This window comes from Lissotriton helveticus, chromosome 7 (genome assembly GCF_964261635.1).
Source record: "Lissotriton helveticus chromosome 7, aLisHel1.1, whole genome shotgun sequence".
Classification (NCBI taxonomy): Eukaryota; Metazoa; Chordata; class Amphibia; order Caudata; family Salamandridae; genus Lissotriton; species Lissotriton helveticus.
In genome coordinates this window covers 1,303,344,092-1,303,357,823 of record NC_136068.1, presented here as the reverse complement: position 1 = coordinate 1,303,357,823, position 13,732 = coordinate 1,303,344,092, and positions in this window count along the sequence as shown.

Sequence of the window (13,732 nt, the reverse complement as noted above, 5' to 3'; positions counted from 1 at the left end):
GCATAGTGTTCAGGCTGAGACGCAGCTGTTTTCCACTCCATATAAGCCTCGTGAGTTGCGTCTTGAGCCTCCTAAAAAAAAAAGCTTCCTGGGTGGTACGGTATATTAATAAAAAGGTATAGTAGTTTAGGCAGCAGCACCATTTTGACCATGAGATTATCCCTGCCATAGAGAGGGGTAGACGCAGCCATTTAGTAATGGTGTCGGTGATTTTAACCATCGTGGTACCGTAGTTGGCCCTCATCAGTGCGTCCCTATCTCTAGTGATGTAGATGCCTAAGTATTTGAGTTCTTCCAATTCCCAGACCAGTGGGAAGTCTAGCTGGTGCGGTGGGGTGGCCTCTAATTGCAGATTTGGACCAGTTGATCTGAATTCCGGATATAACTCCGAATTTGGTAATCTCCCTAAGGATGGGGTTCAAATTTTCCTGGGGTTTGTGAATATATAAGGTGATATCGTCCGTATACAGGGAGATGAGCAGTTGCCTGGCCGGGTAGATCAATGCCTTGTCGTTGTGGTGCTGCCGTAGTTTTGCAGCAAGAGGTTCTATGGCTAGAGCAAATAGGATAGGGGACAGGGGGCAGCCCTGGCGAGTTCCCCTGGAAATGGTGAAGGTAGAGGATCTAGCGCCATTTAACAGCACTGATGACATAGGGCGGTGATAGATTAGCTGTATCAACTGGAGAAAAGAGACAGGCATACCCATACGGCTCAGAATGCCCATCAGATAATCCCATTCCAGGGAATCGAACGCTTTAGTAGCTTCGAGAAAAACCGCCGCTGCAGCGCTCTTGGGGTCTATATCTTGCAGTACTGAGGCCAAAGTTCTAAGATTATGTGCTGTGGCATGATTCGGTATAAATCCCGCTTGGTCGGGTAGCATTAGCCTCTGCATTAGCAGGTTGAGCCTATTCGCTATTACTTTTGCAAGTATTTTCGCGTCGCAATTTAATAAAGATAGGGGCCGGTAGGAATCGCAGCTTATTGGGGGTTTTCCCGGTTTGAGTAAAGAAGTAATTATTGCTTCACGTATGGATTCCAGCAGGCTACCCTACTCCCGTGCTGCATAAAAATCGTCCCTGAGGATGGGGTCGAGGATGGGGGCATACTCTTTATAAAATTCAATCGGTAACCCGTCCGATCCCGGGGCCCGCCCCGATTTTATTTGCATTATAGCTTCCATTATTTCATCCAGTTCAAGATTGTGGTCTAGAAATTTACGTTGGGAATCACCCAGCCAGGCCAAGGCTGTCATCTAAGTAGGCTGCCAGGTTCAATCTGTCTCCTCTCTGGGTGGAGTGTAATGTGCTGTAAAAGTCTTTGAATATATTGAGCAGGTCCGGGAGATTCCTGTGGAGGTTGCCCTGTGCCTCCTGTATGGGCGTTACATAGTTGGAAAATTTTGGGGGCTTAATTGCGGTCGCCAGAGCTTTCCCGGGTCGGTCACCCTCCCCATGCACCCTCGCCATGTACGGTTTATCCCGAAGCTTGCACTCCCTGTCCGCCAGTTCTTCGTACTCTGAGAGCGTTTTACGCATTTTGGCTCTGAGCGTGTGTCTGTCGGGGTTCGCGGCGATGTCAGTTTCGAGCTGAGTGTCTTCTCTAGTTTATTAAGGTCATTACGTAGCGTTTTCAGGACCCCCCCACCTTTGGAAATGCACCACCCTGGACTGTGACCTTGAAGGCCTCCCACACTATAGTGATGCTAGAGACCGAATGAATGTTACATTAAAAAAAAGCTTGGATATCCTGTTCTAGTTCTGTCTTGAAGGCTGTATCTTGCAAGTGTGAGGGGTTTAGGCACCAGCTCCTGTACGGGGAGTGCTGTGTAGGGGTCTGAAAGCTTACCATGACAGGTGAGTGGTCCGAGTATGTGCGGGCTAAGTGTGTCATGTGCCCCACCCAGTGCGCCATTCCTACCGATAAAAAATATATAATCAAGTCTGGCCGAAGAGGAGTGAAACGCAGAGTAATGGGTACCTTCTTTCCTGTCGGGGTACATATGCCTCCAGGAATCTATAAGGTAATTATCTATTATTAGTTCTCGCAGCGTCTGACTTGTGTTAGTGTAGTGGGCATGGGTAGCATGGGACCTATCTAGTTGAGGTTGGATCGCCGTGTTAAAGTCGCCCCCCCACACAACATATGTCGTACCTATTTCTTGAATCTTGTTCCATAATTGGAGAAGTGTGCAGGGCTCATCAAAATTGGGACCATAGTAATTGGCAAAGGTCACGTCATATGCATTTAATCTTCCCCACAGGAGGCAATAGCGCCCGCCCTTATCAGCGTCTGTCCCGCCCAATACAAATGACACTCCCTTTTTAAGTAAAATAGTAACCCCTCTAGCGTAAGACGAGTAGGATGCAAAGAAGCGATAGGATGCCCATCTCGAGGCAAACTGGGGCGTGGTTTCAGGGCATAGATGTGTTTCTTGGAGCATGGCAACTGAGACATGGTGGCGATCTAGGTATCCCAACACCTGTCTCTTTTTTCTCGGATTGTTCACTCCGCGCACATTCCATGACAGAATTGTAACATTTTGCCTATCACTTAAGGTACCAGCCATCGTTTCCGTGCATACGACATATTTTCAATCGTGCTATTGCTGCTATCGGTACTAGTAACAGTGGTCATGTGACATCTGAGGAACTGTCCCCCCCCCCCTCCCACACCGGCATCCCCAACTTGCCAGGAATAACAAATCCCACCCAACCATAAAGCCCTCCCAATATCGCTCATACGTCCCCATGTTAACATTCTGAAATGGGGGATGCCCACTTAGGGGAACACCAGGGACACACGACCCGCCCTCTGCCTCCCTTACTTTCACCCGCGTCTTAAACTGTAACCAACAGCCAGACCATCGGGACGGGGGCAGATCGCCGGGCAGACTTATAGGCAACATATGTAGTAATCAGTTTCATACATCACCCCTTCAGTCCAGGATGTCAACTGTGGACCTGCCCGGGGGCTCACAAATTCCATAGAGTTAGTAGAAAGTTCAATCCTGCTTCGAAAGAGGGGAGGGCGGTCTAGAGCGGTCCCGTGCACCTGAACCCGCCGATGTATCCCTCCAGTGACGTTTAAGGTAGTCTTCCACCTGCTGCGGGTTCTGAAATAACTGTTGCTTACCAAGGTGAGTAATCTTCAGTTTCGCTGGGTACAACATTGCGTAGGGGATCTCCTGTGTTTGCAGTTTCCTTTTGACAGCAAAAAATTTGCGTCGGTCCTCCTGTACAAGTTGGGTAAAATCAGGATAGAACACCAAGGTTGTGTTCTCGAAGCGTACCTGCTTACGCTGACGAGCAAGACGTAGGACTGTGTCCCTATCGCGGTAGTTTAGGAAGCGAGCAATGACCAGTCACGGCACCGCTCCTGGGGAGGCCGCGCCATCAGGGATCTATGTGCCTGCTGTACCACCAGGTTGGCCGAGAAGTATTCCCTACCAAATAGGTCGATCACTAGTTTCTCCACAAAGTCTTCCATCCAGCCCACGCTGGTGGATTCTGCCAGGCCTAAAATTCGCATGTTGTTCCTCCTGGAGCGTGCCCCATTCTTTTCGGCAATAACGCGGAGCAGTTTGTCCATGTGCGTGAATCGACTGCTACTGGTTGCGGCCCCATCCTCCAGGTCAGACACTCTGGTTCGACCTCCTTAATGTGGGTATCATGTCGGTCTAGTTTGTTGACCATTGTTTCCATCCTTGAGTTCATGGCATCCATTTTGGTGTTAATGGAAGTGAGGCTTTGTCTCATGCTCAATAGCAGTGATTTCAAGTCTTCGTCCACCTCATCCACGGCACCCGTGTCACCACTTTCCACGGATTGTGATCTGGGCGCCTTGCGGGTTTCAAAGGGGATCTTGGATTGTTTTGCGTCTGTGCGCCCCCTAACGGTAGATTCCCAGCTCCGTCACGGGGTGAATAGGCTGAAGAGGAGGGGGTGCGGAATTAAGGGTGCTGAAGAGGTCCGACTGTTAGGGTGGGCAAAACAGTATCATGTGAATACACACTTGACTTCAGCGACTGTGTTGATCCACCACGTGGAGATGGGGTGCCTCTTACCTTTTTATGCCCGCCTCTAGGCACTATCCACAGGTAAGGATACAGCAGGCCACCCCAGGTAGCGAACTCCCGCTAGTATGTAAGAACCGTTCATCTAGAGTGCAAAAAGGTATAGCCGGGTAAACAATGCCAGTAATTTACATGGTGCATGGGCAGGATACCTCGCTGTCCCTTGGTTGTCGTTGTCGCTTGATACTTCAGGACCAATTGGGGACAGATCAGTGTCCTCGCTGTGTGTGATGGAGGCAAGGGGCTGGGTCTCCCGCTGTCCCCCAGTCGTCGCTGGCACTCAATGTCCAGAACTATTTGGGAATAAAGTATATATACATATATATATATATGCAAAACAAATCGCTCAAGAGCAGCGAGAGGGCACACCACGGCACTTGCCATTTCCAGCCTCGCTGCAGCTCGTCCTTTGTTCCCCAAAATATATGGATCTGCCTCTGCCGACGCGTTTCGAGGCTAAGTACGCCTCTTCATCATGGGCTAGCAGCAAAAAGAACGCTGATCACGCACCTCCTTTACAACTTGCCATTTTATTCAGAGTAGCTCCCACAGTGGGCGTGGCACAATTCATTAGCAAAGAAGTGTTTGTGGGAAATGTAGTCCCCTTTGGAGGTGCCTCTTTTTTCCTGTAGTAGGTTCAGCGTAATTTCACCAGTGTCTCAGGCTATTTGTACCCTTGGTAGGGAGGGAATTCAGAAAAACGAGCTTGATTTTGCAAAGAAGGTGCGTGATCAGCGTTCTTTTTGCTGCTAGCCCATGATGAAGAGGCGTACTTAGCCTCGAAACGCGTCGGCAGAGGCAGATCCATATATTTTGGGGAACAAAGGACGAGCTGCAGCGAGGCTGGAAATGGCAAGTGCCGTGGTGTGCCCTCTCGCTGCTCTTGAGCGATTTGTTTTGCAAAATTACTCACGGCTGCTCATGCCGTGGAGAGGAGCTCCGCTTTGATTTGATTTAAAGACTGCAGGATGGAACCCTTCCTACCCGACGCAGCACGGTACTTCTTTGCAAAATCAAGCTCGTTTTTCTGAATTCCCTCCCTACCAAGGGTACAAATAGCCTGAGACACTGGTGAAATTACGCTGAACCTACTACAGGAAAAAAGAGGCACCTCCAAAGGGGACTACATTTCCCACAAACACTTCTTTGCTAATGAATTGTGCCACGCCCACTGTGGGAGCTACTGTGAATAAAATGGCAAGTTGTAAAGGAGGTGCGTGATCAGCGTTCTTTTTGCTGCTAGCCCATGATGAAGAGGCGTACTTAGCCTCGAAACGCGTCGGCAGAGGCAGATCCATATATTTTGGGGAACAAAGGACGAGCTGCAGCGAGGCTGGAAATGGCAAGTGCCGTGGTGTGCCCTCTCGCTGCTCTTGAGCGATTTGTTTTGCAAAATTACTCACGGCTGCTCATGCCGTGGAGAGGAGCTCCGCTTTGATTTGATTTAAAGACTGCAGGATGGAACCCTTCCTACCCGACGCAGCACGGTACTTCTTTGCAAAATCAAGCTCGTTTTTCTGAATTCCCTCCCTACCAAGGGTACAAATAGCCTGAGACACTGGTGAAATTACGCTGAACCTACTACAGGAAAAAAGAGGCACCTCCAAAGGGGACTACATTTCCCACAAACACTTCTTTGCTAATGAATTGTGCCACGCCCACTGTGGGAGCTACTGTGAATAAAATGGCAAGTTGTAAAGGAGGTGCGTGATCAGCGTTCTTTTTGCTGCTAGCCCATGATGAAGAGGCGTACTTAGCCTCGAAACGCGTCGGCAGAGGCAGATCCATATATTTTGGGGAACAAAGGACGAGCTGCAGCGAGGCTGGAAATGGCAAGTGCCGTGGTGTGCCCTCTCGCTGCTCTTGAGCGATTTGTTTTGCAAAATTACTCACGGCTGCTCATGCCGTGGAGAGGAGCTCCGCTTTGATTTGATTTAAAGACTGCAGGATGGAACCCTTCCTACCCGACGCAGCACGGTACTTCTTTGCAAAATCAAGCTCGTTTTTCTGAATTCCCTCCCTACCAAGGGTACAAATAGCCTGAGACACTGGTGAAATTACGCTGAACCTACTACAGGAAAAAAGAGGCACCTCCAAAGGGGACTACATTTCCCACAAACACTTCTTTGCTAATGAATTGTGCCACGCCCACTGTGGGAGCTACTGTGAATAAAATGGCAAGTTGTAAAGGAGGTGCGTGATCAGCGTTCTTTTTGCTGCTAGCCCATGATGAAGAGGCGTACTTAGCCTCGAAACGCGTCGGCAGAGGCAGATCCATATATTTTGGGGAACAAAGGACGAGCTGCAGCGAGGCTGGAAATGGCAAGTGCCGTGGTGTGCCCTCTCGCTGCTCTTGAGCGATTTGTTTTGCAAAATTACTCACGGCTGCTCATGCCGTGGAGAGGAGCTCCGCTTTGATTTGATTTAAAGACTGCAGGATGGAACCCTTCCTACCCGACGCAGCACGGTACTTCTTTGCAAAATCAAGCTCGTTTTTCTGAATTCCCTCCCTACCAAGGGTACAAATAGCCTGAGACACTGGTGAAATTACGCTGAACCTACTACAGGAAAAAAGAGGCACCTCCAAAGGGGACTACATTTCCCACAAACACTTCTTTGCTAATGAATTGTGCCACGCCCACTGTGGGAGCTACTGTGAATAAAATGGCAAGTTGTAAAGGAGGTGCGTGATCAGCGTTCTTTTTGCTGCTAGCCCATGATGAAGAGGCGTACTTAGCCTCGAAACGCGTCGGCAGAGGCAGATCCATATATTTTGGGGAACAAAGGACGAGCTGCAGCGAGGCTGGAAATGGCAAGTGCCGTGGTGTGCCCTCTCGCTGCTCTTGAGCGATTTGTTTTGCAAAATATATATATATATATATATATATATATATATATATATATATTCCAGCTCCAACCGTCCCTCAATCCAAGGAAAACGATCACGCACTCACGGGGGTATAGATGCTCAATTAATTTATTTATCGGCTTTATCCAACAAACAGACAGACGCGTTTCGGACTGTAAGTCCTTCGTCAGTGTCAATGCATGCAGTGTTACCCAGCATATTATATGCAGACTTCACTTCCTGTCACATGTGATGGGAAAACAGACACCATTACATACAGAGTAAATGGAGCGGCCATTTCTAAGTGGGTACTTAACATGCATAGTTCTATTTGCACCATGCAAGTTTGACCCTTGATTTATACTGATTCCTACATTCACTTAATAGCAGTGAATAATACAATCTCGCCGTGGATCGGCAAATCACGGAATCCAGCGAATCCTATTTACAGGGTATTTACATAAATTACAACATACCAAATCAAATTTATGATCGGAGTCCCATTGCACCATAGGTTGCTTGTGAATCATCATTATTTGCATTTCATACAAAAACAAACCCAAGTCGGTCACAAATCACAAAGATCTCGCCGTGTATCGGCATGTCACCGACTATGGCAAAGCAAAAACAATCTAGATCAAGCCAAATTAGCATTATGAACAATATATACAATATATCCAAGTTCATCCCTTGTGGTCATCATTACATGTTACATTTTTCTATACCATTTGAAGGGGAACAAGAGGAAAAGTATGGAGGAAGAGGGTATGTTAACGGTGGGGGGAAAAAGAATTGATTAATTAATTAGGCAAGTGGGAGAAAAGAAACAAAAGAAGAGAGATCGAAAAATAATTGGAAAGTAATTAGGATTGAAAGTACACAGAGATAGAGGAAATACAAATTAGGCAGAGATAATCTGACTAAGGCTGCAAATGACACATGTACCATACATGTATAGGAAAGACAACACAGAGCGAATAATCATTGGCAAATGTAACTGCAGGTTCCAAAGTTCACATTTCATCCTAAAACTCCTGCATGTATACACTGGCAACGCTCTATTCAGAAAGGGGAGTGCCTAGAGTCTTAGACTATTTGCCCAGATGCACACCTAATTCCTCTCCAATATTTAGGCCCCCAGGCTGTTTCGTCTGCATGTCAATTATGTGACGTGATTCTAGTCTACGTAGACGTGTAAGTCTATCCCCACCTCTGGGGTTAAGGGGGACATGATCTATTCCGAAATATTGGAGAAGTTCTCGATTGCTCTGGTGCGATTGGGCAAAATGTCTCGCCACAGGGTATGTTATGTCCTTGTTCATAATGGCCCGTTGATGTTCTAAGACACGCATTTTAACCCCATTTATTGTGCTCCCTATATATTTGTGCCCGCAAGGACACAAAAGGCAGTACACCACATATGGTGTTGTACAGGTTATAAAATGCTTGATCTTCTTTGGTTGTTTCAGGCCTGGGACAGCATAAGAGAGAATTCTCCGGCTGTTTTCACATGCGCGGCATTTCCCGCAAGGAAAAAATCCAGCCATGTCTCGCAATGTACCCTGTGCAGAAATTTTCATGGGTGTTAGATGACTCTGTACCACCATATCCTTGATGGAACGTGATTTCCGGAAAGTGATCAGTGGTCTCTCCGGCACATCACTCCCAATCACCGGATCAGTTCGCAATATATGCCAACTCTTGTTAAGCATCCCTCTGAGGGCATTCGCTCCCTCTGAGTATAAATATACGCAAATGCAAATGGAACCTCCGTCTGCTCACCAACGTCGTGCGCGCTGCTTTGAACACCAAAGGAACCACAAACTTCAGGCAAGTAATTTCTTTTCTGTTGTTTTCCTCCTGACGGGCACCACTCGCCCTTGTTCACATGTACAGAGGGTAACAAACGCCATTTTTTTATACATGATACACAACCTTGTGAAAAAACACCTGTGATAAACATAGAAAATATACTGATTTATGGGTCCGACATGAGGTATGTAGTCTTTCTTTTTTTGATCTTTACAGAGTTTACTTTTGTGCTTATTATTTATCCTTTTTATTTCATTTTTGTACATTGTCTTTTTTACGTTATATATTTGATTTCACCATAATAGGTATAAGCATAACTTAATTCATGTCCTTTGAGTGGGTGATCCATCCGTAATAAATATTTTGACTGTGTTAATACAAGGATCCAGTTGATAATTTCATATTCATCTAAAATGTTAAATAACACAGAGGAAAATATGACACAAACAAAATATAAAATATATAAATATTATAAGATGCGTTTTTAAATATATTGCAATATAAAATATATACCATGATGTGCAAATTTCGCAAATTGTTGCTATAGTATCATATCTTTTCCCCTTTGATCAACATATGAAAACCTCATTTATAGAAAAAATATATATGAATGTGCCCAGATCTACTTGTAGATATATCTATACAGAAAAGGGGTCTTTCATACCTGATTGACCATCACTGCTTAAATGCACTTACATTCATATCTACAACAAGGACCTCACCCTTATTACATGTCTACCTCCGGACACCACAATACACCTCTTACTCTGAATTTACCTGAGATAAGACCCATATTAAAATTTTATTCAAATGTGCAAATCCGCAATATTCATAAAGTGGTGATACTAAAAAGTGTTCTACCTAACTTTTCCATCATTGTTGTTAAAAAAGTTTGTGCAAAGAAATAAAGACAAGGACTGAATAAAATCCACTCCTGAATGCATCCCGCTGACCATAAGTCGCTATTAATCGGATTATTTATATACAGAGGAACTGACGAAATAAAACCCTACATTTCTCAAAAAGGTAAGGAAACCTCACTAGAGGTAGCTGAGCACCATTCTAAAGATAATTGTGCAGGTCTTTGGTATTATTAAGGCCATGCGGAAACTTAGGCCCTCATTAGGATGGCGGGTGGACTTTGCCCGCCCGCCATCCTCACGGTACTTGGGACCGCCCGCCATAGAGGCGGGGACCCGTGGGGGGTATTAGGATGCGCCTGCCACAGTGGCGGGCGCATCCTGCATTTTTAACATTGTGGCGGGCGGTGCTCTCAGCACCGCCCGCCACAATGCTAAAAACGCATGTATGCATTTGCATACACAAAGCGGCAGGCACTGCGCGGTGCCTGCCGCATTGTGTATGTATGCACAGGTACCCCCCATGTGCATCCCCCACCTCGCCTTCACTTCGGGGGCCCGCAGGGGGCCCCCACAGGGCGACCGGGGCGGAAAAGCGGCGGACAGTCTTTGTGTCCGCCGCGGTCTCCCCCGCCATGGTAATATGGCGGGGGAAATGGGTGGCGGGCGGACCTGGATGTCGGGCGGATCGCCACTGCCCGCATGGCGGTGGCGATCCGCCTGACATCCTAATGGGCCCCTTAGTGTCAAGCTCTAGAATTAATTTAGTCTCCAGTTGTCTCAGGGCTTTTTCATGATCTCCTCCCCGACACTGTTTAGGAATAGCTGCTGCCACAAAGTAACTCAATCAATTTAAGTCATTATTGTGTATTTGCTTGAAGTAGCGAGCTACTGGATATGAGGAGTCGCTGTTCACTATGGGACGTAAATGCTGCAAGATCCTGACATGCACCTGCAGCTTAGTACTACCCACGTACTTCAAACCGCAGGTGCACGTCAGGATGTATACAGCATACTCAGTCCTGCATGTAAAATTGCCCCGAATGGCGATTTTATTTGGGCTAAATGGTGACAAATAGTGTGTTGTGTTCTGCCCAAATTTACAAGCTCTACAAGTTGAGCATTTAGTAAAACCATTCTTAGGCTGTAGCCAAGTTTTGACGACTGACAACTCTGGGCACGCTTTTCCAATCTGTGTGCGCATAGAAATGCCCTTCCTGTACGTGACAGTGGGTTGCGATGGTAATCGAGTGGACAACACCCCATCTGTTAACACAATTGGCCAGTGACGTTTAACAATTGCCCGCACCTTCCTTTCTTGTTTACTAAAGGCGGTAATCAACCTCGGGGCAGAATTGTTATCTGTAAGTTTTTCATCTTTATCGGTAAGCAGTGATTCTCTAGATCTTTCATTTGTTTTATTAATGGCCTTTTTAAGAATACTGTCATTATAACCTCTTTGTTTGAATCTTTGATAAGCCTCCTCTGTACATCTATTCAACCTTCCTCATTGTTGCAAATTCTTTTAAGACAAAGGAATTCCCCATATGGAATATTATCAATCATGTGTTTGGGGTGAGCACTGCTTGCATGTAGAGTTAAATTCTCAGCAGTCTCCTTTCTATGTAAGGTGGTGCCCAATTGGCCATCACTTTGGTAAACCCTAACGTCTAAAACCTCAATACTCTTCTTACTGATGTTAGCGGTGAATTTAAAGTTAACAGTATTCGCATTAATATGACTGATAAAATCAGATGCACTCAATTCACTGCCTCACCACACAATAAAAACATCATCAATGTAACGCATCCAATGCAAGACATTCTCATTAAAAACGTTAGCATATATTGCTTTGAGGACCTGCTCCTCCCACCAGCCAACATGTAAACATGCGTAGCTGGGGGAGATGCAAGCCCCCATTGCAACTCCTCTTTTCTGTAAGTAAACATCATTGCCAAATAAAAAGCAATTATTGTGCAAACACCATGAGATCAAATTTAAAAGCATCTTATTATGTTGATAAAACTCAATAAGTCTCTTGTCTAAAAAATGCTTTATGGCTGACAATCCTGTAGAGTGTTCGATACTAGTATACAAGGATTCAATGTCTATTGTAATAAAAAGTAAATCCTCGGACCATTCTATGTCTTGAATCTTTCTTTAAAAATTCCCAGTATATTTCACATAGCTAGGCAATTTCTTGACAAATTCCTGAAGGAAAAAATCCACATACTGTGTAACATTCTCCCCTACACTGTTAATAGCCGATATAATGGGCCTTCCTGGGACCGGTGTAGTCTTTTTGTGGACTTTCGGGATCAAATAGAGTTTTGCTAAAACAGGATGTTCAATGTTTAAAAATTAAAATTCTTCCATCTAAATCACCCCTTCCCGCTTCCAAAGTAATAATTCCTTCCTCAGATTCTGTCTTGCCATGTCATATTTAGTATGTGAAGACTTCTCATAACACTCTGCATCTTGTAGATGTCTATATGCCTCTTGAATGTAATCTTTTTAGGGCCAGATCACCATGTTGCCTTAATCAGATTTAGTCACAATTATCTCACGTTTATTGCCCAATTTTTTAATCAACTTAGCTTATTCTATTTCATTCTTACTTTTATAACGCTTTTTATGTCTAGTATGATGGTACAATTTTTTGATGTCTTCAATTATTACCTCATGGTAAATGTCAATAGCGTCCTTTGGCATAAGGGGTACAAAGTTGGACTTAGGTTTAAAAGGGCTAATACCGGCTCCCACTTGTTTGATGTTTTCAGCACGTAGCCCTTCCTGTGTGGAGCAAAGGTCCCCATCCAATTCCATCTCTAAGTTAACCCCTTTATTCAAATGTTGCATATCTTGTAATAGTGTAGCAGCTGAGGCATCCAACTCAATAGCAGGCCTTCTTTCACCGGATGCACCTACACCTTGGTCACATTGCATCTCTTTCAGCCCCTCCTTAATCGTGAAAAATTTCTTTAATTTAAGCTTTCTAATGGACCAGAACACATCCACCCTGGTTTGAGGATAATTAAAATCGCTTACCGGACAAAATTAAGGTCCCAAGCTCAATAGTTGTTCCTCTGCTTGTGTCAAAATTAAGGGGGAAAGGTTAATGATGGCATTGTCCTTCGCCTTTACTTTTTGCGCCAAAATGGTTTCCTCAATGGCGCATTTGCGTTTTGTCCGGCGTTCCCTTCTTCTTGTGTTTTTCCTTGCTCGGTCTTCTTGTTGTTTTGATTCCGAGGTCTTAACATTTGCCGGCGGTCGAAGGATAAAAAATCCACCTCCTCTCCCAAATTCAGGACCTTTTTCTGACCCCTTGAACTCATGCCGCATGTACTTTCACTGTCTGACGAAGCCGCACTCGTAAAGGAATCACTGTCTTGTATCACATTCTCAATTGCCCTGGTTTCTGATGTTTCAGGCATTTTTGCATTGTGGGTATCCTTCTCAAATCTGGCTTTCCTCGCGTTTTTGTACTTGTGCGCGAAGGTAAAAATGCGACCTTCCTCGTAGTCACATTTATCTCTTAGGAAGTTGTGCGCTCTGCGTGCTTTAATCTTCTCTTCTTGTTTAGCCACTCTGTCTTGGATATCTTTCTTGGTTTTAGTGATGAATTCACTAGGTTCCAACTTTGCTAATGCTTTATTAATTTACGCTATCTCTTCCATTAGCTCGTGCCGGTCAATTTCGGCATATTTTACCAAGATATGCACTAAGTTCATAGATGCAGCCAGATTACTCTCCCCGATTCTCTTAGCATGCTGGGGTTAGGACTCTCAAAGCTGGGGGCTAAAAGGATACGTAACTCCCTTGGTATCCGACCAACTTCAATGTATTTGGTGAGAGATTTATGTTCCCACATCTTTGTTGTTTCCAATTTTATACATTTCTCCAGCCTTTTTAACAGGTTTCTTGTGTCCGCTTCGTTATTCAAACCTGAATTCGCCATAGTTTCTTGTTCCGTTGTATTGCTCGGCAAATCCTTAAATACTTCCTCTGCAGCGGCTTCTCTGCTTCAGACAACCTCCGCTGACATTATCGAGGAAAACACTAACAACTTTCTCCAGTAAATATGCGGCGTCACAGTATTTTCTCCTGCGGCTCTTCTGCCTGTATACCTCCCCACC